This window comes from Phyllopteryx taeniolatus, chromosome 4, assembly GCF_024500385.1.
Source record: "Phyllopteryx taeniolatus isolate TA_2022b chromosome 4, UOR_Ptae_1.2, whole genome shotgun sequence".
NCBI lineage: Eukaryota > Metazoa > Chordata > Actinopteri > Syngnathiformes > Syngnathidae > Phyllopteryx > Phyllopteryx taeniolatus.
Genome location: NC_084505.1, coordinates 23,820,882 through 23,847,877, shown reverse-complemented (window position 1 = coordinate 23,847,877; position 26,996 = coordinate 23,820,882). Strand labels below are relative to the sequence as shown.

At 41.1% G+C, this 26,996-nt stretch overlaps 1 long non-coding RNA gene across 1 annotated transcript in view; it reads right to left on the bottom strand.

The window, feature by feature from the left end:
- Nucleotides 1-6,123: 6,123 nt before the first annotated feature.
- Nucleotides 6,124-26,996, bottom strand: part of LOC133476847 (uncharacterized) — a 28,408-nt gene continuing 7,535 nt past the window's right edge. Inside the window, exons 2-3 of the long non-coding RNA XR_009788157.1 lie at nt 8,429-8,479; nt 6,124-8,345 (exon numbers count right to left, since the gene is read on the bottom strand). This is a non-coding gene — a long non-coding RNA (uncharacterized LOC133476847). The remainder of the gene's footprint in view (nt 8,346-8,428; nt 8,480-26,996) is intronic.

Below are 26,996 nucleotides of genomic sequence, written 5' to 3'. Positions count from 1 at the left end.
ACGTTTGAACATGAAGAGATCATACACGCCGCATCAAAAGGAAAAACATCTGCCACGCAACTCTGTAGGAATCCGGAGGAGAGGAGGAGGAAACAACACTTGTCATGGGCATGCACTTCGTTTTGTAATACAGTCGTACCTTGACTTAGGAGTGACGAATTTCTTGGGCTTGAGTTATGAGCAAAACTTGTAGTGACTAGCACTAGCTACGGCGACAGCAAACTTAACAAGACGCAGCAGTTTGCAGGCAGCGAACAACTCCTCAAAAAGGAGGCCAAGTGAACAACTACTAGTTTAAGTTTACTGTCAAACAAAACAGAGAATTACACATCGTGTATTTAACCAAACCACATTTTGGCAAACGAATGTCCACCAGCTTAATGCTAACACACAATGCAAAACGCTTTAGACGGGCTAATGAAAGTAGTATTAATGTTGCGGTAAATAAAAACCTGTACACAAATTTAAACTAGGGATGGGCGAGTACAGATACAGATATCCAGCCTATACAGGCCTTATGTTAATGTATTGGATACTTGTGAAGACTGCCGATAGCAGCCACCGATAATTGAGGCAAAAATATCTATCGAGTAAAAGTCCTCCTCGCCAGTAGTTGGTGCTACACTGCGGCGGTTTGGTACATGGACGAATCATGTGTATCGGAAAGAAAGAAGGTACTTTGTTCACAATCGTCTGTCACTGTGTTAAATGAAATTGTGCGTATCAAAAGGACTAATGGTATCGGTACTCGGTATCAGTGAATACTCGCATTGGTATCGGTCTGAAAAATAAGTGGTATCGAACATCCCTAATTTAGACAAGCGGTAGCAATACATGCAAAGTACAATGCTGTGGAGTGAATGTTTTCAATTATTAAAACAATTATACAAATTTGTGGGGTGTTTTGGGCGGTGACTGGAACAAATGCATGGCGTTTCCTTTCGTTTCAATGGGGGAAAAGAAGTTGAGTTAAAAGTGTGGACAGGGAACAAATTCAACTCCTAAGTCGAGGCACCGCTGTACTGTGACTTTTATTTACTATTTTGACACAACCCTAATCGTCCTTCCTACTGATTGCTCCTCCATAACAGGCTCCAGAGAATATTGGTGGTGCTAACGTCGGTTGGATAGCTGGATTTACGACCACTGAACATAAAAAAAGGGTCTGAAAAAGTCTGATCGTGGACCTCAGCAGCAGCACCTGCAGGAGGCCACGGCTGAGACGAGAGGTAACAGTAGCTGTCAGTGTGACAGATGGCCGCAAGCTGAGTCCAGATTTATTTTTTATTATAACCATCGACTGTGTATGCTCTTTTCTCATGAACTGTACCAGGTCTGCACCGGGGGAGTATTTAGTCATTTGGGGGCCCAGGGCAGACCCAGTTGTGGGGCCCTAAAAAAGTGCACAAAAAAGTCCCTAAAATCTTTCTTGAGGATTATCATCTAACAAAAAAAAAAAATCATCTCAATGTTTTTACTGTAATAACATTGAACATTTATCTATTTCGACCGCTTTAATACTCTTATATCTGTGATGAAAAGTGCCACTTGTGTCACTCTCCACAACAGCCTCCTTGGCTGACACTGACAGAAGTGCTACTGTGACAGGCAAGAGCATATGGCTCTTATAGCTGCTGTTGGTTACGTGCGCTCGGTGTCACCATGAAAATTTTTTTTTAAAAATAAAAATGCTTTTCCTCTCGCCTTTTTTCTGCTCCACTGGGAAACTGCTGTTTCATTTTCCTCACAACGTGCTAACAAGTTTGTAACTTTCTTTTGCTACCCTCTTCCTGAATCAAGTCTGCACATGCGCAGAAAGATGCCATAGTCCATTGCATGAGAAGGGAGGGGAGCACTCGCAAGTATCATGATAGAAGTCTTGTTTTTACGTGTAAAACAATAATAATTGTTTGAAATCAAAGAAAGCTTGATTCAATCATTCACTGCCAGCCACTTTCAAAGCGGTTCCCCATATTGCCAGCTATTTTGGAGCTTTTTGATTGATCTTTCAAGACCCACAGAATATTGCATTCCTTGACAAGCGCTGCACCTACCAAAGGAAAGTCCAGACTTTCTTCTGTCACAAGGGAAAAACAAAAAAAAAAACGTAACTTTTTTTTTTCTAGCTTTTTCTGTTCTTTAGTAATCAGCAGCAGAACATGGGTTGGTTTCACCATAAACATTGGTTTCTGACAAAAAGCTGTAAAAAAATAATGAAAAAAAAACCCAAGCTTTTTTTTTTTTTTTTGTGAAAAGAAACATCAAGCAGAACAGTGACTGTGACGGTAGTTTTTTTTTTTCTTTGCTTTTGTGACAGCTCAAACTATAAAACAAAAATAAGACAGAAATGGCTTTTGAAGGCAAATTAATAATTTGCAGATATCACGCCATGACTTACACCAGTGTAATTCTTTTTGTTCGACAATAAACTTGAACTGAGAGTTGCAATAAACAGCATGAAGCAACTTCTTTGAAAAATTTTTCATTATCTGCCAAACTGCTGCTTGTTGTTAAGTTCTTTGTCACCATTTCTAGCGCAGGTGGCTCTAATTTTTGCTTCCCCAAAAAAAAAAAAAAAAAAAAAAAAAGAGCCATGACTCATATCTCAGGTCACTCGTAAGTCAAGGTACCACTGCGTCCACAGTGATGCATCTACATATAAATCATATTTTATACATTATTTTGTAATTTGAGAATCTTTCATTTATTGGAGAATTTACAACTTGCTAGTTTTTTTTTTTTTTTTGTATGTTTCAGTTTAAAAAAAATCTTTGAATCTGTTCGTTAGTTTACACAAAAGAAAGGAAGAAGTTTTATTCTGGCTTCACTCTGGATGTGTTGGCCTTATTATTAGGTTATTTCAAACTTGCCGTCTTTTCACGTGCGCTACTCTTAACGTGGGTTGATCATAAGACCATAAAGTAATCTGACTGCTCCTTGATGGATGATGACGAAGCCCAGGTACAAAGAGCACGGGGGAATTTTATCCATCAACACAATAGCGATGAAACATGGAAAAGCGGATTAGGAAGCGTCAACTTTGTATCGCGTTTCCTGACTTGACTAAACTGAGCATTTGGCGAAAGGCAGGATAAGCAAGTTGCCATGGAGACATCTGCGGCGAATACAAGCAGAGGCACCCGGCCGGCTCTAAATGTGAAACACAGGCGAAGAATGAAAAAGTGAAGATTCGCGTAGAGGACGCATCTGCCTTGACCTCATGATGGATCGAGGGGAGGGAGGGTAGCGGAGCAAATGGGGGTGGGTTTACACTCCGGAAAGTCGAAGTCAGAGTTTAAGCCCAGAGGGAGGCCGGCATTGATGTTATTTCTGTCTTTTTCTCTTGCTGTGAACATGAGTCTTTTTTCCCCTCACTTTATTTCAGTCATCTCTAAAATAGTCCGACCCTCGTGCCGATCGTTATTTGCGTTCTTGTACATAAATCCATTTTTCCTATTATTGTTAATTTGAGCTTATCCATTACATACATTTCCACCACAATTGCCATCCATTGATCCTGGTTAGGTGGAGCTACAGTGGGTACGGAAAGTATTCAGACCCCCTTAAATTTTTCACTCTTTGTTATATTGCAGCCATTTGCGTAAATCATTTATGTTCCCCCTCATTAAGCAAAGCATTTATTTATATAGCACATTTCATACACAATGTGCTTTGCATGGTCATGAATGTACACACAGCACCCCATATTGACAGAAAAAAAGGGAATTGTTGACATTTTTGCTGATTTATTCAAAAAGAAAAAATGAATTATCACACAGCCATAAATATTCAGACCCTTTGCTGTGACACTCATATTTAACTCGGGTGCTGTCCATTTCTTCTGATCATCCTTGAGATGGTGCTACACCTTCATTGGAGTCCAGCTGCGTTTGATTATACTGATTGGACGTGTTTAGGAAAGCCACACCCCTGTCTGTATAAGACCTTACAGCTCACAGTGCATGTCAGAGCAAATGAGAATCACGTGGTCAAAGGAACTGCCTGATGAGTTCAGAGACAGAATTGTGGCAAGGCACAGATCTGGCCAAGGTTACAAAAAAAATCTGCTGCATTTAAGGTTTTAAGAGCACAGTGGCATCCATAATCCTCAAATGGAAGACGTTTGGGACGATCGGGACCCTTCCTAGAGCTGGCCGTCCGGCCAAACTGAGCAATTGGGGGAGAAGAGCCTCGGTGAGAGAGGTAAAGAGGAACCCAAAGATCACTGTGGCTGAGCTACAGAGATGCCGTTGGAAGCTGGGAGAACGTTTTAGAAAGTCAACCATCACTGCAGCCCTCCACCAGTCGGGGCTTGATGGCAAAGTGGCCCGACGGAAGCCTCTCCTCAGTGAAAGACATGAAAGCCCGCATGGAGTTTGCTAAAAAACACTTGAAGGACTCCAAGATAGTGAGAAATAAGATTCTCTGCTCTGATGAGACCAAGATAGAAATTGTTGGCCTTAATTCTAAGTGGCACGTGTGGAGAAAACCAGGCACGGCTCATCACCTGTCCAATACAGTCCCAACAGTGAAGCATCATCCTGTGGGTGTGTTTTCCAGCTGCAGGGACAGGGAGACTGGTTGCAATCGAATGAATGCGGCCAAGTACAGGGATATCCTGGACAAAAACCTTCTACAGAGTCCAAACCATTGAATATATCAATAGGAGTTCGCTTTTTTTTTTTTTTTTTTTAAATCATACTTATATCAGGGATGATTCACCATATTCCTGAACTTTTGCAGTGATCATTTTTCCTTCACGGACTGTTACTGCAGTGTCACATAGCAATAAGCGCAAGCCTGGGGGAAAGTGTGTGTAAAACACAATGTCCAAAGTTTGGAATCATTTCACACTTCATAAAAGAAGCTAAACTGCGTGCCTATTGCCAAGTACAACTGGCTTAATTTATAAAACTGCACATCTGTGGTAAGTTAAACATTGTTAGCTAATTGAATATAGCCTCTCATTGCTAGTTAGAACGAATTGTAATCCCTCCACAGGTGATTAAGATGCATAAGAATGTGCAGCTGCTGGTGCACTTTCAATCGGTTTATTGAACAAATATAACCAAATACAATAAACGCAAGCACATTCTGAGCAGACCTGCTGATGACTTGAACTGATGCCATGAACTAAGCAAAACAAAAAACTAATAATAATAATTTGAGAAGGGGACAAATACTTTTTCACGGCACTTTAGATTTAAGCTTAAATACCACAGACTTGCATTGATGCTTAAAACGGATTAAAATTGGAGACTTGGACATGGACTCAATCTTAAAAACTAGACTATTGCAATTTATCTAAAGACGATAAAGGCTGGGACTCAAGCGCGAAGCCTGTGAGCCGAGCCCCCATTATATCCTCGTTTAGTGGACCTGGCAGGACAAACGGCAAAGGATGCCTCAGCGTTGAGTCAGCTGACCTCCCGCAGCCTTCAGCTCTTTTTCCGTGCTGGTCTTCCGTGATCATAGATGTCTGCTCGCTGCGCTTCTGGCAGCCTGCCTCATCCACCTCGGCCGTCATATGCTTTTGTTTTACGGGCGTGCATCGTGACTCTGCATGCTGCTATTTTCACGCCATGATGTCACCAAATGACGGCGCAGATAAATAGACACCTGTTTTTTCCCCCTCTGGAAACAACGAGGCCTGTCGCGATCGAATCTTTTTAGAATCAACTATCCTCTACGTCTTAGGTGTCAAACTCAAGGCCCGGGGCCCAGATGCGGCCCGTCACATCATTTTATGTGGCCCGCGAAAGCAAATCATACTCGTCACCTTCCGTGATTTTTGCTAAATCTGTACCCAAATTCAAAATTGTCATAAAAATAAACAATGTTGAGATATTGCATTTTTCTGTTACCAAACCCTTCTTTTACAGTAACTTAAAGAATACTTGAACAAACTATTATCCTTGTCTTCTGATTTCAAAACTAGTTATCCCTCAATTTGTTGTGTTATGGTAAGAACATGTTTTGGAGATGATTAAAGATTTATATGGGTTCACTGTTCTAACGCCCCTCTGAGGGAAATCATAACTACAATGCGGGCCGGGACAAAAACGAGTGCGACACCCCTGCTCTAGATATTTCGTCGAGTACTCGAGTAATCGCTCACCCCCCCCCCCCCGCAAATATATATATATATTTTTTTATTACTAAAATGCATTTTATTTCTTTGGGCTGGACTTCTATCCTTAAACTGCATATGTTGGTACTGACTGTATGGTATAAACATTGTACAGAATTTGAGACAACAAAATCTGCCTTTGCTAAACGGTTAGCATTCGCGATCAGCATTAGCGTGCTCGCGATTACCATTATATGTAAAAATAATAAATAAAAATGCTAACTAATATTCTGCTCACTCATACATCATGTTACATGTACATCACACATCTAATAGTGCCTTAAGAATCACTTACAGACGCTCCGCTGTCGGTTTTGGCAAAGTTTTTCACTGGTCTAACATTGCATCAAACTGCAACAAATATCCGCGCGGTAAACATGGACAGTGAGCAAATGGTTCCGGGCGGCCACCATCTCTCATACTGGATTTGCAGAGATGTCGCTGTGACGTCATTGCGTTGCACCCTAATTTCGGACGGACCTGCCGCTGTGGCAGGGCAACTCGGCGGCAGCACGTACTGTACACACGGAATGCTGTTGGTCAATGGTGCACTGCGTTGTGTGCCAAGTTAAGTCTGAAAGGGCCTTTACGCTCTTCAGCCATCTACACCAAATTGTAATTCACCAAGCCAATGCCTTAATAGGGATCGCACAAAATAGAAGGATGTGTGTTCAGATTTAAATCAAAATCAAAGCAAAGGACTGAGGTGAAAATTGGGAATGGTGAGCAATAATATTCCCGACAATCCAGAATAACTCAGCATCCTACAAATAATCAGCCAAATCTCGCGGTTCACTTTGAGGACGACAAAATACGTTTGCCGACATTAACGAGTACCTGTGATTGACCAACAAGTGATGCGGTTTATGACGTCTGACTTTCCGGCATTTCCCTGTGATCTGACGCTATCATCCTATTTGTGTTGGACATCGCTCTGGGCTTTGATCCCCAATTTGTAATGATTAGTCAAGGACCTTGTCCTTTCTACTGGAAACAATACGTAGAACTGGAACCCTGACTGACACACACACACACACACACACACACACACACACAGGCCTGCAAAGGGGAGGATAAATAAACTGATTGGATGCAGATTCAGATTGGTACGGCCGGATGTACAAATGGTCTCCTAACTGCTCATTTCCTTGATCCTCCGTCCAGTTTCCGAGCACAAATAAATAAACCGGCACAACCTCAGAGACCTGACTGTGGGGAACGGTTCATTATGAAGCATAACGCCAATCAGCAGTAAAAACAGGCTGTGGGAATAATTTGGGTCCCTGACTAGCGAGCTCACATGAAGCCCCCTGGCCCTTTCAACTACATGGCACAAATCAGGTTGTAGCCCCTTTGCAACAAAATAAAAAAGGTTGCAGAGAAGGCGTTCATAAATATGTTTATAATTCTTGTTATCGTACTCTGCTGCTTTCAGGAATAACACACACATACTGTGTTTCCCTCTGTGGGAATCACAGTACAAGACAACGGTAGGCAAAGTATGGCCACATACAGCGCGCTACATTATTTAGTATTTGTTTCATTCATTTTGCGGTTTCTTCCTACAATTGGTTCATTAAAATGTATTCATCCATTTTTATTTGTTTAAAATATGTAACTGGTTATTTGATTTATAGTGAATAAACCATTTTTTTCATTGTAAAATAAAAATGCACATTTTCTTAAATTTAATGTCTAATTAATTATAACTGACTTACGAAAAATAAAAAAAACTTGAAAATCGTACACATTTGATTATTAAAGTAACTATTTTACCCATTTCGTATTTTTACTTTTTTTGTTTTTGTTTACATCTACGAATGACTTGACCCATCGATTGGGTTCAAAAATAAATGATAGCTATAAGGCCTGTGCTCCACAGGTTCCAATTGGCTGTAGCAGTCCGTTTTCTTGGTGCTCTCAGTAACCTCTCGATTACATTTTTTAAAGAAACTTTCCGTAGTCTCCAATTTGCTGCCGAGATCTGTTTTCTTGCAGCTCTGTCTCCTCTCATTTCAAATTGGACCTGCTTCCTGCTCTTTTATACTCCACTTTGGTGCAGCGATCTGAGATTGTAACATTGAGATTTGTCATTGTAACATTTGCGACTAGAAATCACAAAAAGAAACGCGCACGCTATTGTTGTCTCATCTTCTTCTTGTTTCAGAATCTCCGCCTTGCTGCAGCGCTCCGTTTTGTTGCTGCCCTCAGTCTCCTATAAAAATAAATACTATAATTTTAATGTGGGCTTCCCTATCACAAAGACAAAGATGAGCACAGATGGTAATGTTAGCTTACGCTGCAGAATTAGTCCACAGTCTCCTCTGTCCTGCAACAGTCCTCAGTTTCCTGTTGAATAAAGATCAAGTTCTTACCAATGACTGTAGTCAACTAAAAAATAGAAGAATACATGCTGCATAGTTTTATGGTTACATATGCCATAAAACATATTTGAGCAACATATTTTCGCAATCGTACCATGGACAAAATAGCTTGTGAATTGATTATTTAATGCTCTGATTTTTTTTTTTTGTGAGAGACAATTTAAAAAAAAAAAAAAAAAAAAAAAAAAGCATCTGTTTCACATTCCAACATTGTTGGGCATTGACAAGCTGATAAAGAATACATGTGCAGTTCCCAGATCAGGACAATAGGGCGATCCGAAGTCTGATATCCTTCATGTCGCTCAGTCTGATCGAATGTGAAATTCATGACAGGGATTTGGTAATATCAGGTTTCCAGGAATTCAAAACCAAATTCCACCCAAGCATTGAGAAATGAAGTGTTCAATTTCTGCTCCTTTTGAACAATCACAGCATTAAATGGAGTTTATAGGAAATCCAAAACCTGAGTAAAGGCACGGGGTGAAAATAATAATGCCTGTTGACAGATTCAATCTCTGCTCGTACTACTCTGGGCTTATTTGAAGCCAAAACAAGACAAGAGTGAATCGTTTTAGATTCAAAGTCCGTTGTGCAACACATCGGGAAAACATGCTCGTTGTGCACAGCAACAGTATCAAATGTGCGCCCCGAGGGAGCGTTTGGACTTTTATGATGTGGTGCGTTCGGATGCCAGCACGTCATAATCTGCCTCGCCGCGCTTCGCTCACTCAAATCAACGCCGCTGTTCGACATAAATAATCCTGACGTTTACAGAGAAGATCTATTGCTGATAGCACACATTCTGACACAAAAAAATCCTGTTCTTCTGTTGAAAGTAATTACAGTTCTATGAAATAAGCAAAGCTATTTGATTTTTTACACGACATTAGGGGTCAAGGATGAGAGGGCCGCTTTGATATTATTCGTTTATTAATTCTATAATGTTGTTAATATTATTTTTTAACATGTACTGTATATACAATCCAATCTGAGCTGTATTCCATCCATCCATTTTCTTTACCGCTTATCCTCATTCGGGTTATTATTCTTATTTTTTAAATAACTTTATTGCCCATCAGATATTTCCAATACTACGTCAAAAGATGCGCGACAAGACTAAAAATAAACTAGCTTTTGGATTCAAATATACTGTGCACGATGGAGACGGGGAGTAAAGGTCTTTTGCGGAGGCAATCAATGATGTCATTGATCGGATTGGCGAATTATGACAGTAAAGCCGGTGAGCGTTAAATGCTAAATATCGGCCGATACCGATCAGCCCGATAAAATCGGTGTAAAGTCTAATAAATACCAACGTTGGTATATCGATCGATCAGCCCACAATTACTAAGCAGTCAAATATCAAGCCATGCATTTGCTATTTCACTTGTCATTACATTTGTGGGTGAGCTGGAGCCTATCTCAGCTGACTTTGGGCAAGAGGCGAGGTACGCCCTGGACTGGTTGCCAGTCAATCGCAGGGCACATATAGACAACCAACCACGCGCTGACATTCTCACTTACAGACAATTCGTACTGGCTTAAAAGAGTAGGGTGTAATTTCTTCTGTTATCGTCAAGAGCTAATTTATCATTTCTTTACTTTTTTTTTTTTTTTTTTTTTCCATTTACTCAGTTGTTCACAGCATTAGCAACGTTATGGGAAGACGTTTTGAATGCATAAAAGTTGAGCCAACACCAGCTAGCTCTTCGTTTAGAAAAACAACAAAATAAACTAACGTGATTTCCCCCCCTTCTCAGTACAAGCAGCACTGTGTAAGTAATAAAAAGTCAAACTTTTTCGTATGAGTATTATTTTCACGTACCAAGTTATCAAAACAGTTATCGTAAATGATTGAAAGTAAAAAAAATATTTTATTCATACAAAAGCGAAAACCAAATCATGCTGGACGTTTCAAAGTCATGTTCATGTTGCAAAGTCTAACTTAGTTTTTTTTTTTTTTAACAGGAGTTCAATCAGAACTTCTATTTTTGCCAGGGTCTTTTTTGTTTTGTTTTTTAAATTTAGAAGCTGTACCTGAGCTTAGGTACAGCATGAACACTTATGCAACCTCTGTGGACAATTTAGTCTTGAATGAACCTGCATGTTTCTAGAAGCCGGAGTTCAGTTCAAACCCATTTAAGCATGGGGACAACATACAAACTCCACACAGGAAGCCCTCAGAATCAGAACCTGAGAACTGTGAGGCAGAATTTCTAACAACAACCCCATCACCGTGCTTCCCTCCAAATATTAATTATCTTTTCATTTCTATTTCATGTGCATTTGTTGTGGCTTTAAATTTCACAATATATAATGTTTCTCAACGCAGCTGAGACCTCAAACTTCATGATGAAAAATATGCACAAAGCGTTTTGTCATAAATAGCGAGCCACATGTAAATGCTTGTCGGGAACAACAACACAGCAGATGAATAATAGTAGAAAGAAACGATTCCAAAGTTGCTGCTGACCGTAAAAATGCCTCATATACCAAGAGGAATAGTATTTATTTGATCTCAAATATAGGAAATATGTATTTCATCCATGAGAGGACTTTTGGAAAAGTTCTGGACGAACCACATCACGCACAAAACGACATGAAAAATTGTTGCGCCGTTTGCGCAGGACAATCAACAAAGCACTTAATTGCAGATTTTTGCTAATTATGTTATGCTGGTTGAGTGATGACCTTTTGTTTTTACTGTTTTGCATTTAACAAGCGACATTGAATGAGGAAGTCACACTTTCGGCCAACAATGTTACGTACACGCTTCATAAACAAAATGTGAGCGACCCCAAATTGCCCTGTGTTCTTAATGCTCTTACATTGTGCGTTGTTCCCCAGATGACCAACAGTGCAAACCACACACATAACAACAGCTGTCGTAGTACCAAGACCGACCTGCTAGAGGCAGCCGAGTGCCACAGGGAATCCAAACTGCTGGAAAATACAAAAAGAAGCTAGGCTAACTGTTAGTTATCTGTTGACTAGTGTCGATTGTTTCCCGTCTCGACCGAAGCTGGTGATGACCGCACACATGGAATTTTTATCGAAAATATTGAATAGGTTTAACATTTTTGATTGTTGGCCCCGAGCAGATCAGAGAGAAGAAAAACACCCCACAATACCAGATAATCGCTCTGAATCATCCTTTAGATCATCTTTTCTTATAATTGGTCTTTGCTGACTTTGATTGGAAGGGCGAGAAAAATGCTCAAATTAGGCCGACAGTCGGTCCACATGTACCTCGCATAAGTCGAAGCTACAGATTTTCCCATTTTGAATGAAGGCATTTTTTTTCCCATTCGTTTTAAGTACCAGTAAGTACTGCTAACATGTTGCTGTCCCACCAATGGACATCACGTTTTTTATGAACTTAATATGCATGTTTCTGGAATGTGGGAGGAAGCAGAGAGAACATGCAAACTCCACACAGGAGGGCCAAGATTCTAACCCAGAGCCAAATTGGGATGCAGATTTACTAACCACTAATACACCATGGTGCTGTTCCAGCGTATTCAAAATTCATCTTCGGCTCACAAAGCAGATGTGCTGACCACACGACACCTTGCATGGAGGGCTTAATGGCTTGAGGTGAAAGGATCCCGTTTCACGTCGCCTCAAAGCAGCGGAAATGCTTGGTCATTTTTGTTGTTGTCCCATCCTCGCCTCAGGACAGGATCGTCTCTATTGTGCTGCTGACCACAGACATTTAGACTGCTTCTCCAGATTCAATTCCGGACCTGACATTGGAACAAAACATGCCCCTCAACGGCTCCCGTGGGGAGATCTACGTAATTCCAGGGACACAAAAAAACCTCTGTGAGCAACGACTAGTGCCAAAATACATTTTAGCAACTATCACAAGTCATGAAAAGTCATTAAGTAAATTAAAAATGAGCTGAGTGGTGTATGTATGTGTGTGGCTGGCTGCCAAACGAGTGATTCACACTTAATTGGACTCAAAGCTTCTTAGTCTGCAGCTTAAGTCAGAGCACATCAACAGTCTTTTCAAGGGGCAGACCTCCACGAAGTTCAACATCTGCTCCAAAGGCGCTTGTTTCGTCTGCGCTGCCATCTTGGCGGTCTCCTGTCCAATGCTAGCATTTTGTTTTGTTTTTACGGAACAGTGGCAGAACGGCTTCCATTACCATCACTGCTGCTGCTTGCGCACGTCGAACAAGTTTCTTTTTTTTTTTTAATCGTAGAAATATTATTGTATTTTCCCACTGTATTCGTTTTCCCTTTCAACAGAAAAAAAAGAAAGTTTGTTTTTTTCAAATAAGTGCAAATTTAAAAACAAAATTTGGAGATAATGTAAAAAAAAAAAAAGAAAAAAAAAAGAAAAGTGTATCTCCAAATTTTTTCTTCCAAAAAAGTTAATTTTTTTTCATTAATTAATTTTGTATTTATTTTCCTTTTTTCCCCAATACAAATTTTTTTTTTTACCTATTTTCAACTGTAAATGAAAAACAAGATTTTAATTTTAAAAATAAATACTGTATGTAATAAAGCAAATAATGCAAAGAGAGGTATTGTTGCTGCCAAATGAAAAGCCGGATTTTCTTTTTTAGGCTCCAGCATGCCCGCGACCCTAGTGAGGAGAAGCGGCTCAGATAATGGATGGATGGATGTTTTCTTTTTATCCAAAAGTCAAGATGGGTCATATTGTTATTATTATAAAAAAATGGCGTTACTGATGGAGAAGCGGCAGCAGAAAAGGATGTTTTGTTTAACTTAGTGTCCTGCCCCAGAAAGAAATGTTAGCCAGCTTTTTCTTTGTTGCCAAATGTGAGACTTTTACTACAGTGAGCAGCCATTAGTCCTGTAAATAAAGCTGCTGAGAAAACAATAACAACAAAAAAGACCAAAATCCGAGTCAAGGTGATAATAGATCACGAGAAGATAGCTTCTGTGATTTGTCTTCAGACTTGCAGCTGAACATGTGTGAAACTCTGCCAGAGTCATCAGCTCAAAGATGGCCGATCGAACACGGCTGATTGATTGCACATTAAGGTATTATTTTGGCACTCCTGCATGTGTTCGCCTGTATCTAGGCTGCGAGAGCGATGAGAGTCCGCAAACTGCTCCAAACTCTCTGATCCGTTGAAATGGTTCGCTGCCTGGCTTATTATTATTGATGCTGGCTTGTTTTCCCTTGCAGAACAATAACGAACAGCACTCAAACTGTGTCATTAGCGCCAGACGTATATCTTGCAAAGCAATATTATCCAGTGTTTTAATAGGATTTGCGCCAAGCTCAACTGACTCCTTTTTGGTACTATCCAAATATTTTCCATCTAGTTCTTTCTGGTCCGGAAAGTAGATCAGATTTCCACCAAAAATTAGAAACTTCTACAATTTAAAGCATGGTATTTAATAACTGAACTTTGAAAGAACTTAAAATGTCACAGATGCTTCACTGGCTTGTAAGGAGAATAGCATCTCCTAGTGTTCTATAATAATATTGTTGGAGCATCCAAGACACCTCTCTTGTGCTGGCATTAGCGTGAGTGCTAATGTTAGAACATACAGTTGAATTTAGATCAGACATTAAAGGTCCCATATTTTAGCTAGTTAGACCTCCATAGAGTGACTCTCTAACAGGGACTTAGTATAAAAGTGTCAATTTCATTTAAAAAAAAGAGTGTCATAAGAGTGTCCCCTCTGACAGCTACTTCTGTTTGACCCAGTTTTGTATCCGCTTTGTTCATATTTGGCTAAGACCGCCCCTTTCCTCTGCTTGGTTGCTTCCGCGTGCAAGACATGTTGACAGCCCTGGCTCGGGAGCAGAGAGGTAGGCGGAGAGCTTCGCTAGTGACGTAGATAAACTTGAGAAATTCAAATGACCTGATCTCAGGCCTCTTGGCGAAAAACATCTAGAACTCAGGAATGCGTGGACAATTTTAAATCATATTTCACGTGTACTGAGGCACCATAGAGCCAATATTACATCCCAAATAAAAGAAAAAGTTTGTTTGGTAAAATATGCAACCATCAAAATCCAATGTTTTTCCATTGTTTTCTGCATAACATAGGTCAAAATGAGTCTGAGACCCGGTTTGAGTTTGACATCTATGCGGTTTGTTGATTGAATGCAGGAGCCTTTAAACATCAAACCACTTGCAAAACGAATGGGTTTGAATTCGCCGTTGTTGTGACATGCATCTGGTCTGTACAACCACTCGTCTTCCCGTGTGATTAGAAAGACAAAGTCAACTCTTGCTCTTTTCTGTTCTTTCTTCTTGAATATGAATTGATCAAATTGCAGTGGATACGGAAAGTATTCAGACAGTATTCAGTCTTGGTGCATGCATTGCAGACTTGGACGGAATGAGAGACTGACATTTTGGGGGACTTTTTAATTTGGTAACGTTACGGCTAATTTAAAGTCATTTATATTTTGAAACGTACAATGGGTACGGAAAGTATTCAGACCCCCTTACTTTGTTATATAGCAGCCATTTGTTAAAATAATTTAAGTTCATTTTTTTCCTCATTAATGTACACACAGCACCCCATATTGACAGAAAAAAACATAATTGTTGAAATTTTTGCTGATTTATTAAAAAAGAAAAACTGAAATATCACACAGCGATAAGTATTCAGACCCTTTCCTGTGACACTCATATTTAACTCGGGTGCTGTCCATTTCTTCTAATCATCCTTAAAATGGTTCCACACCTTCATTGGAGTCCAGCTGTGTTTGATTATACTGATTGGACTTGATTAGGAAAGCCACACCCCTGTCTATATAAGACCTTACAGCTCTCAGTGCATGTCAAAGCAAATGAGAATCCTGAGGTCAAAGGAACTGCCTGAAGAGCTCAGAGACAGAATTGTGGCAAGGCACAGATCTGGCCAAAAAAAAAAAAGTTTCTGCTGCACTTAAGGTTCGTAAGAGCACAGTGGCCTCCATAATCCTGAAATGGAAGACGTTTGGGACGATCAGAACCCTTCCTAGAGCTGGCCGTCCGGCCAAACTGAACAAGTGGGGGAGAAGAGCCTCGGTGAGAGAGGTAAAGAAGAACCCAAAGATCACTGTGGCTGAGCTCCAGAGATGCAGTCGGGAGATGGGAGAACGTTGCAGAAAGTCAACCATCACTGAAGCCCTCCACCAATCGGGGCTTTATGGCAGAGTGGCCCAACGGAAGCCTCTCCTAAGTGCAAAACACATGAAAGCCCGCATGGAGTTTGCTAAAAAAAACGCCTGAAGGACTCCAAGATGGTGAGTCTCTGGTATGACGAGACCAAGATAGAAATTGTTGGCCTTGATTCTAAGTGGCACGTGTGGAGAAAACCAGGCACTGCTCATCACCTGTCCAATACAGTCCCAACAGTGAAGCATCATCCTGTGGGTGTGTTTTCCAGCTGCAGGGACAGGGAGACTGGTTGCAATCGAAAAAAAGATGAATACGGCCAAGTACAGTGATATGCTGGACATAAACCTTCTACAGAGTGCTCAGAACCTCAGACTCGGCCGAAGGTTCACCTTCAAAAAAGACAATGACCTTAAGCACACAGCCAAAATACCGAAGGAGTGGCTTCAGAACAACTCCGTGACTGTTTTTGAATGGCCCAGCCAGAGCCATGACTTAAACCCAATTGAGCATCTCTGGAAAGACCTGAAAATGGCTGCCCACCAACGTTCACCATCCAACCTGACAGAACTGGAAAGGATCTGCAAGGAGGAATGGAAGCTGATCCCCCAAATCCAGGTGTGAAAAACGTGAAAAACATAATTCCCAAAAAGACTCATGGCCGTATTAGCTCAAAAGGGTGCTTCTCCTAAATACTTAGCAAAGGGTCTCAATACTTATGGCTGTGTGATATTTCAGTTTTTATTTTTTAATAAATCTGCAAACATTTCAACAATTCCGTTTTTTTTCCACCAATATGGGGTGGTGTGTGTACATTAATGTGGAAAAAATTAACTTAAATGATTTTAGCAAATGGCTGCAATAGAAAAAAGAGTGAAAGATTTAAGGGGGTCTGAAAACTTTCCGTACCCACTGTACATGTTTCAAAATATAAATGACTTTAAATTAAGCGTAACATTGCCAAATTAAAAAGTCCCCCAAAATGTCAGTCTTTCATTCCGTCCAAGTCTGCAATGCATGCACCAAGACTGAATACTGTCTAAATAATTTCTGTACTCACTGTAGTTTGATCAATTAATATTCAAGAAGAAAGAACAGAAAAGAGCAAGAGTTGACTTTGTCTTTCTAATCCCGCGGGAAGACGAGTGGTTGTACAGAGCAGATGCATGGCGTGCAGTGCACAAGGTCGCCCGACAAGTGCGGCAGCTGCTGTCCCACTTGCACTAAACACCGGCCTCCCCCTGATCATAAAAATTGTTTGAGAGCGACTTGGACTCAAGAGAAAAAGAAAACAACGTTGGGCAATGAGCCACATGCTGCTTCACCAAGACATTATCTGATCACATCTGGTAAATTTCCAGTACAACTACAAATGCAAAACACTTTAAAAAACGTGTGGGAATGCTATTGCATGAAATTGAACATATTGCACCCTATCATAGCAATTCTCAGATATTGTTCAAGTGTTCCTGCCATTGATTACATGCTCAGCAAGCTTCCTAACTGTTCCTAATTATCTAAAGCAACGTTTCAAGTTGCCTTTTAAGTCAATTACCCAATCTCTACTTTGAATAAAAACAATAAATCAATGAGCTAACATTTCAACAGAATTTATGTGTGTTTTTCCACTCAGCTAGTTAGCCACACTCAGCTAGTTAGCCACACCCACCTATTTAAGGCTCTGCTAACGACTCATTCGTGGTTAAATTGTTTGATACACCCCAAGGCAAGACGCTCGAGCACGTTTCCGTAGACTGACTAATTAATTGGATTAATTGGATTGGCTCATCATTCTCCCGGTAGTCCCCTCAGTCTTTTGCCCCTGACTAAGAGTTCTGCCTTCGCACATTTGATGTTTTGCTACAACGATAACAAAGTGTGAGTTTCCCCCTCTTGGTATCTGTGGATTACAGAGCATTGCTTGACCTGGCTTCAAACCATTTCCCCAATTGGTGAAGACTCTTCATCTGGGCTTTGAAGTTTACTATGCGAAAAAACCCTTCCCAATATTCAAGGACTCTTCACTTTGGACTTTGAAGTTAACTGTTCTGTTACTGGACCCGTGTGTTGCTGGACTTGTAGCGGTGGTTAAAAATCAATTCCAACTAGTCCTGTGGTCAGATGAACTGCATTTGGGCCCTACATACATCCGTGTCAATTAAATCTGGCCGGTCCTGGACCCAGCACACACCACATCAACATAGAACCAGTTTGAGAGGATTGAGCCCATTCTCCAGCAGCACAAAGCAAATATGGGTGCTGCCACCATCGAAGCAAGACAGCTGATGCACCAGCACAGCATGTTAAAGGACTTAGCAGCCCAAACGCAGCTAAAAACCGCTTTAAACCTTTAAACGAATTGTTCCAACTCCTTCCCGAGCACCACTGGCTCCTGCATCCTCTCCGTCAAGGAACACTCCCAAGCCCCGGGTCGGTCTCCCAGAACGAAATGCGGGGGATCTTGAGATTAACTGCTCCTTGCTATATCATCTGCAAGCCCACACCTTTGCCTCAGAAGAAGCCAAGGTACCCTTCACCATCCACCGCCACTGCAGTTTTCGAACCCATGCAGCTTGGCCGCAACAGCCTCACCTGAGAGGAGAGGGAGTGTTACCAACAGAGCAAAATCTGACTGTACCGTGGCCAGGCTGGCTATTTTCAACCGATATCCAGCAAAAGACAGGGCTCACTAGTAGAGGGGGAGGTACTGGTGAGTCATACCGCGACGCAACCTTCCTCCGACTCATATAGCGCTTTATCTACACCAAAACCCCTGTTACATTTGAAGCTTCTCTCTGCCAATTCCAATAGCCTTGCCACTCACTCATCCTGGCTTTACAGCAACTTGAGGTAACCGCTACAGGGCCCAGTTCCTGTGGCCGCCTTCCGACAATGCTCCGACACTGCACGGCATGTGGCCGTCATCCAACTTTGTTCTAACGGCACAAGGCAGTCGTCCAACCGTGCTCAAAAGGCGCATGGTGTCAGACAAGGAGCAACGAACATTCCGATGTAAAGTATGTTTAAAGACTGTTGAAACCAAAGTGAGTACCATTGATGGTAAAAGTCCACCTAAGAAACAGACAAAGAATCACTTTGCATTATTCTCTGTATGACAAGAAAGGAGCCCGGTGGAGTGCAATCACAGAGTCGATCATGCTCAATATTGTGAAAGACATGACACCTGTTTATATATTGCAAAAGTAGTCATTTATCCACACACTGATCCACTTCAATGGTGGTGGCAGCTGTTGTGATAAACTACATACTATCTGTACTATGGCTTATCCACACTCCACACTTCACACTTCATTGGGTTTTCAAGTCACAGTTTTAACGCTTTTTACCCGACTACTTCCAGTGGTGTGACTTCATAATAAGAGCGTCTTCAGATTCACCAATTTACAGCAGTATGAAATTAACTTCCCACTGCTGAATCATCCATCCATTTTCTGAGCCGCTTATCCTCACAAGGGTCGCGGGAGAGCTGGAGCCTATCCCAGCTTTCAACGGGCAGGAGGCGGGGTACACCCTGAACTGGTTGCCAGCCAATCGCAGGGCACACATAAACAACCATTTGCGCTCACATTCACACCTACGGGAAATTTAGAGTCTTCAATTAACCTATCTTGCATGCTTTTGGGATGTGGGAGGAAACCGGAGTGCCCGGAGAAAACCCACGCAGGCACGGGGAGAACATGCAAACTCCACACAGGCGGGGCCGGGGATTGAACCCCGGTCCTCAGAAGTCATCCACCGTGCCGACTGCTGACTCATATAGGCTAGAAATATCTCTCTATGCCAAGTGGCCTATCATAAGGGGATTTTAGGGGTGATATTGTAACATGTAAAATGGCATGCCTAAACCCTTATGTTGTAGACGAGCTTATTTTCAGTGCCAAAAAAATTTTCAGGACAGAAACTTCTCCAAATTAAAGCGGTCTACCTGGCATGTACCTGGAGTGCAATTGTACGTAGGAGTTTGTTTACATTTTCAGGGACAAAGGTTCATTTTGTTTGGAAGCAGCACCTTCAGAGACAGTTGTGTTGCTACACAAACCAAAAGGGAGTATTTTTGTTAATGATTTGATGTGAAATAATAATATCAAACTTTTCAAATGTTTTACTGAAAATTATAAGGGTTGTGTTTAAAAGGCTACATTGTACTACTTTTGATGAATGTCATTGTCACTCGCTTTTTATTTTGATTGGGTGTTGAAATCGAATAAAATTAGAAGAGGGAGTTTTTTGAAAAAAAAAAAAAAAAAAAAATCTGGGATTTTCTTTTAAGGCCATATTGCACAGCCCTAAATTTTCTAAACAATAACATGAGGTGACTAAAGCCACAAGAGCAGTTTGAGCACATGGTCAGATAGTCTTAATGGAAAATAACGTGGTTGGTGACATCACACACCACCACGATAAGCCATCAGCTAAATGAGCAGGTGCCTTGGAGGCAAGCTCGTGTCAAATTTGAGAGAAGGCCTTCATTAAACAGACGGACGGGGTTACATGAAAGCGTGCCGCCATCAAAGACACTCTTTCAGACTGTCTTGACTTATCGCCGCTAGTGCATACAAATCACTTGGTTTGGCCGAGAAATTGAAAACACGCGCCCCAGGAATGAGTCTTGTCTTTGAGAAACTCTTTGCCGGGGACAAAGAGCAACGACCGCCTTGACACATGTGGACACCGGTGAAAACACGGGCACTGAGGATGACGACGGATGGCGGCCATAAATAAAAACCAAAGCCAACGTTTTGCTCTCAGCTGTACGCTGATGATTTTTTGCCGCTCGAGGGGCCTCCAGAGGTTAATTCTCCCACGCCTGGGGAGGATATTGCCGATGTCACAGATGTAAAAGGTTGCGATAACGCTGGAGGCTCGCTCGTGGCGGAATTCCACTGTGATTATGTTTACAAAGAGAAGTTGGCGTCTGGAGAGGAAACACTTCTTTAAGAGAGGCCAATAATTCAAGGAAATAAACTTCTCCCTGAGGCTAAACCAAGAACCGGCATGTTTTCCTCCAGCTCACCTGTACTGTTTTTTTTTTTTTTGTTTTTTTTTTTTTTTTACACAGTGGTGGGAGGGAACAAAGTACAAATACTACATTACTGTACTTAAGTAGATTTTTCAGATAGCCATACTTAAGTACTTAATGATTTGTTTTAAGCTCCCTACATTTGAAAACAGATATGTTCATTGTTAAACTAGGTTTGCTGCTTCTTTCAACCTCCGCCGATGACAACACGACATAAAAAAAGACGTACAGTAAATAGCGAGAGCTAAAGTCAGCGGCGGCTGAGCGCTTGATGGAGTGACTGATTGATCGAGATCTTGGGGTCTTATAAGTTGGAAAAAAACAAGGACAGCGACAACATGGAAGAACGCGAACCACTGGGACCATTGACAATGATGCCGCAAAAGATTCGGAGTAGCAAGCCACTGCCCGTCCATTGCCTTATTTAAGAGGACTGTTTATTGTTGTCGGCTGCAAGAATGGTTTGTGGTGAGTAGGTTTAAAAACAAAAACAAAACAAAAACCACCAGCTTCTGGCATTCAAAAAGTCTAATCTGAAAAAAACAAACACTTCAGGTGATTTTTTTTTTTTTTAGTTTCTATCAGTAATTTAGCAGAAAGCTGCTCAAATGTATCCAGGTGCTCATCCAGGACCTGTTAGTTCAATCCTAATTATCCTGTCAGAATTGATCTTGTAGTAAAGCTATGTCTAGTGATTTATTTTCTATTAGTACATGGCAAGTTAATAAAAAAGCCAAACGTTTTGTGTGTGCGAAGTTTTTAATGAAGAAGTGGCGGTCAGAGGAGACAAGAGTATATAAAAGGTAGTCTGTGTGCAAAAGTGAGTTCCGCCTCTTCCGCAAAGTAAGCTGGGCTGGGCTCCAATTCCAAGTGACTATAACGAGGGCAAGCTGTATAAAAACATGGATGGCTGGATGAATGGATGGAAGGGATTGCATTCCAGTTTTAAGGGTCCACTGTTTGCTTATGGTGATTTCTCCTTCCTGTCAGTTCATTTAGGATGTCTGATGAGCTGAAGTGTTACAACGTCAACAAACTTACAAGTCACAGGCTAAAGGATCGAGAACAAAACAAAACTTCCTGATGATAATAGGGAACAGTGATCGGCAGCCTTTGCAGATGCTTGGCATACGTGGCTGTGCTTTGACTGCATGGACTCCATGGTAACTGGACTTGTTTGGAGGTGGTTACAAAGTCTCGTCCAAGAAGCTCCTTGAGTTCGGAGCAGCTGGTTGTTAAAACGGCGGGAGGCCTTTTGAAATGGACAGAAAGAAAGATCCAATCGTGCATGTGGTAGGGAATGTTTGAAGATAATATAACCAACACGGGAGGGCGCTCGGGTCAAGACTCAGTCAGCGATCTACATTTAATACGTCCATATTATACAAAAGGGAGGACAGAGGACTTGGAGAAGGAGGTGAAGTGAAAAAGTGAAAGTGAGACCCTACCAGGGCAAAGGAAGCATAGATCTACCCTCATCTATAATGCAGCCCTTTCATCCCTCCCCTGGAGATTTAACAGCCATTTATTTGGCTATAGGTAATCCCAAAAAACTGTTCTCGGTCTCAGGTGTGTCCAGAAGCAGCAACAACTAAGAAATATCCACAAACTCATGAGAAGCTCCATCCAGGTTTTATCGAAGTTAGGGAGAGGACAGCAAAATTCTGTCTATTGAGCGCACTCGTTTATAAGATGCGCACACATATTGAGCACTCTATGCTGCCCCCTCTGGTTTGCACCCCTTAGCCTGACGGTGACAATAGTGTGACAAGGGGAAAGTTGAGAAGCAGAAATAATCCCTTCCCTTCCTACAAAATCCTCGTCAGAGGCGACGTACTCTTTGGCCTCACAGTAATCGGTATGACTCTCAAGCATTATACATAAACATGTACTATATTGTACAAACCCCAATTCCAATAAAGTTTGGACATAGTGTTTAACGTAAATGAAAACAACAACACAATGATTTATTTTCAACCTGCATTCAATTGAATACACAACAAAGACATTTAATGTTCAAACTGATGTACGTTACAATTTTTGTTTTTTGCAAATATTCTCTCATTTTGAATTTGAGGCCTGCAACACATTCCCAAAAGATCTGGGACAGGGGCAACGAAAGACTGGGAAAGTTGAGGAATGCTCAGAAAAACACCTATTTGGAATATTCTACAGGTGAACAGGTTAACTGGAAACAGGTGACTGTCATGATTAGCTACAAAAGGAGCATCGCCAAAATGCTCAGTTGTTCACAAGCAAGGATGGGACTGAGGTGAAAGAAAATCACTTCCAGAACAATTTGTCGGAATTTCCAAATTCTGCAGAATGTTTCACAATTTCACAACATAATCATGACTCTATAATCGTAATATTTGGTATTTTAAAGTATTTATTGCATCAACCTGGCGGACGCATTTGCAGCCAAATGTCTTCTCTTGCATGCTCTTTTTGTATTTCCTGTATGCACTATTGCTGCTCATGTGAATTTCCCCATAATAAAGGTTATATTATAAACATTTATGATATGAATGTACTTTAAAATTATAGGTTTATTTTCTCAAGTGACATAGCAGCGGTGCTGTACTAATTCATTTCCGGTCCCTGTTATGGCTGTCTGGTATGTTATATTACGGTATTTTCCTCTAGAAACGTGCTAATTTGCCTGCTATTTTGCTCTTCAAAGTTGGCTAATCTCCGCTATAACGCAGTTCCAACGCGGTTCATTTTGTGTTTTGCTACTTCATGTGACAGCTTAACGATTAGCATGGTGTTCCCTCTACTGCCTGCCCTTCGTTATAAAGATACATGTCAAAAAGCGGAGTTTATTCGCTGTCATGGAGGTGATTGATTAGTGACGTTTTCCTCCGTGGCTCGGCATCGTATTTGGCCGCATTAGCTGTAGCTCATGGGGAGCTGGCCGACGCAAAATAGCATGAAACAAGCATTCCCCTTACCCGAACAGCAGAAAGCAGCAAGTTTGGGATGCTTCAGTTTGGGCTAGTAACCGCTACCATGACGACGGAAAAGCCAAGTGGTTCTCATAATTCATCGCGACTTGCACATGTTTATTATTACAGTAAAATAGGTTTATCTTTGTTATTAATGTGTGTTGATGTTACCAGTAGTTTGTTGAATATATGTGTTATTTAACATTTATGCTTCGTGCTTATGCACATTTATGGTCGATTTATGGCACTGTCATTATCGAACGTGAGTGTACGGTGTATACAGTGACCTCCCAGTCAATTCTACTAGATATTCAGCAGTGCTCTGTGGGGCATTATTTGTTCAAAATAAATTATTCTTTATAAACGATTCTTTACTTTGAGGTGTACACACTGGTGTGCACCGGCCGTCAGTGTTCAACATGTGACATGTTGTGCATGTGACATGTTATTTCGGTAGTTTTATTTCAGTAAAAAAAAAATAATACTTCGGTCCAAAACCGAAAATGCACTGTCAGGATATTTTCAACTGAAATTTCAGTGAATCACCAGTGTTTATTTCCGAATAAATGGATGGGTAATTAGGGCCTAAGCCCCATTTTGACATATTCCAGGGCTCGTACCTTGAAGCACACCTAGCAGAGAATTCACCCAAATGAGCCACAATAGGAAGCAGGGTTAGACAGATGGGAAATGCTTAATCGCGAAGCTTTTTATACTACCTACACCACTGAATGCGAGCGCATTCAAGCAAGCTTACGCCGGTCCTAGCCAAGCAAGGAAGTTGCTGAGGTCACAAGTCGAGACGAATGGAACAACCCAAAAAGTTATCAATACCGTTCCCTCTTCATAGCTTTTGGCTACTTTTATCAACAGCTAAGGGTTTCGGAGGACAACCGAATTAAGTTTTGAAAGACATCTCTTAAAATCAGAATCAGAATCATCTTTATTTGCCAAGTATGTCCAAAAAACACACAAGGAATTTGCAGGCAGGAAATGTTTGGGATTTTCCTGGTCATAACGTCGCGACGAGCCGAGTGGTCACAAATGTGGCAGGATTAAAAGCTCTGTGAGGAAATTGCCCTTGATAGAAGAAAATGTACAAAGAGGTGGACAACATTACAAGTGTGGTGAGGACACAATGAAGGTATTGTGTTGCGCCGACATTCAATCCATGACCACGCTTTTCGGAGAGCTGATAGCGAGTGATCACAGTGGTATGATGTCACTGGCTTGTGCAACAGAAATACTTTTTGGGGATGGGAAGATCCTTTAGCCAGATTAAAGGCACTTTAAAGTACTTTTAAAGGGCACAGAGACATTCATTACATGACAGATCATGCCTCCATTGTATATGTGATCTAGCAGTCTGGCCCAAAACTGTGAAATTAGGACAGCACTATCAATTTTGACCTTGGAAAAAGTCACAATCATAATCAACTTCAAAAAACACATCGTAGTTCTGACTTCCCTCGGAGGGCCGTTATGAACGTGAACCCATATAAATGAATTATCGCCTCATATAATAACATATAAACAACAAATTGATGGATAACTAGTTTTGAAATGAAACCTATAAAAAAAGGGTTAGGGTTTACATTTTATTTCTTTTCAAAGGGGGATTGGTAACAAAAAATGCTTCCAATATCTCAACGTTATTGCAATAGAAGACAATAAATTTTGATATTTTCGCAAGAATTATTTACATTCGCGGGCCACATAAAATGATGTGGCGGGGCGAATCTGGCCTCCGCGCCACCGGTTTGACACCTTTGAGTTAGTGGTTAGGGTTCGATTGTATTCGTACATTACGCCATTAATAGAACTAATTGCTGTTGATTTGTTCCTCTTTTTGGGTGCAAGCAAAGAGTATTGTTCAAAATGAGTTGAGATACATTACAGTAAAGTGTGACGTACTTTTAAATACCTGTGGTCAGACGACTATTTCTTTCGAGTATAGGCCCACTATATAGAAACCGCAGTTATACTTTTTATGCTCCTATTTAATGTCACAATTGTCAGGTTAGCAGCTTTTGATTTAATTGCGCTATTGCAGTCTAAGTGTTAAAGGCTTTTGTAAGGAGCACATTGAATCCCATTGGGAATCAACTACAATTTGGGGCAATTTTTGGGCACTTTAAATGGACTGTCTCGCCTATGTACAATTATTTTCCTGTACGCCAAGTGTCCTGCTGCAGCATTTCAGACTTTTAGCAACAAGCATAAAACATGTTGCTTTCCTTTAATGACTACAGTACCACCAAAACTTTCAGTGCATGTATGTAGCACATACATGTGGCCACATCTGACTTCAATTAAAACACTATTACCGTCAAAACTAACCAACAATCCTCTGCAGCATTAATAATGAAGCCTACGTTTGTGTGCTTTTGAGCCGTTGAGCCCCAAATGTGTTATTAATGCCCCATAGATGTTATTAGCAAATATTCTTTTTGACCATATTGATTCACCAGAGTATTGAAAATATAAACGTTTGGCGTGCTAAGACAATATTTAGAGTCAGTGTCGGTTCAGCCACATCGTAAGTCTCGCTGCCAGACGCCGCGTACCTGTTGCTGCTTATTTGTGGCTCGTGCCAGTCGGAACCGCACAATGTGTCAAGCTCAGCATAAACATCTGTCTTTACCTGTCGAATGTACTTGCACTTGTTGCTAGGCAGAATTCAGGCAGCGCAATCATATATACTCCATTAGGCCAAAGAAGAATTGGCATAAACCAGCCATGCTCACGAGGCTATTTGAATGGCAAGCTAGGTGATGTTAATATCACCACTCTATTGAATACAAAATACATATGGCATCATCTGCTGGAACTGGTAGGGCACTGCCCCTCGCATTCCTAATGCAGTGTGGCCACTAACTAAATCATAAATAGAGGGTAAGCTATTACACTACAAATACAACGATACAGTAAATTAAATAAATATGTATTTCATGCATAGTGGTCACTATAGTGGATATCTGTTCAAAAGCTGTTATTTTCTTTACTGTATATGCATAAGCCATGTCCTGAGTCATGGCAATTTATTTTGATGAAACTGGCTGTGCTCGAGTAGCTTTGCATTAGTCACGGCTAAAAAACGGACTGAAAAAGTTAGTGCATTGGATGGTATTTCCATTTTGACAAATACGTGTTACATACTTTGTCTTGGAACTGTTCCCCTTAGAATTGAAGTCCAATTAGTTTCTTTTCCGCTTAGCTGGTTCCAGGTCATGGGGAGCTGGAGCCTATCGGAGCGGACTCTCCGTTAAAGGCCGACCACACCCTGGACCGGTTGCCTGTGAGTCGCAGGGCACCGGATTATTTACTCAAAAGCTCTTCAGTTTTTTGCAGGTGTATTGACATCGACTTTGATGATTCCTGCATATACTG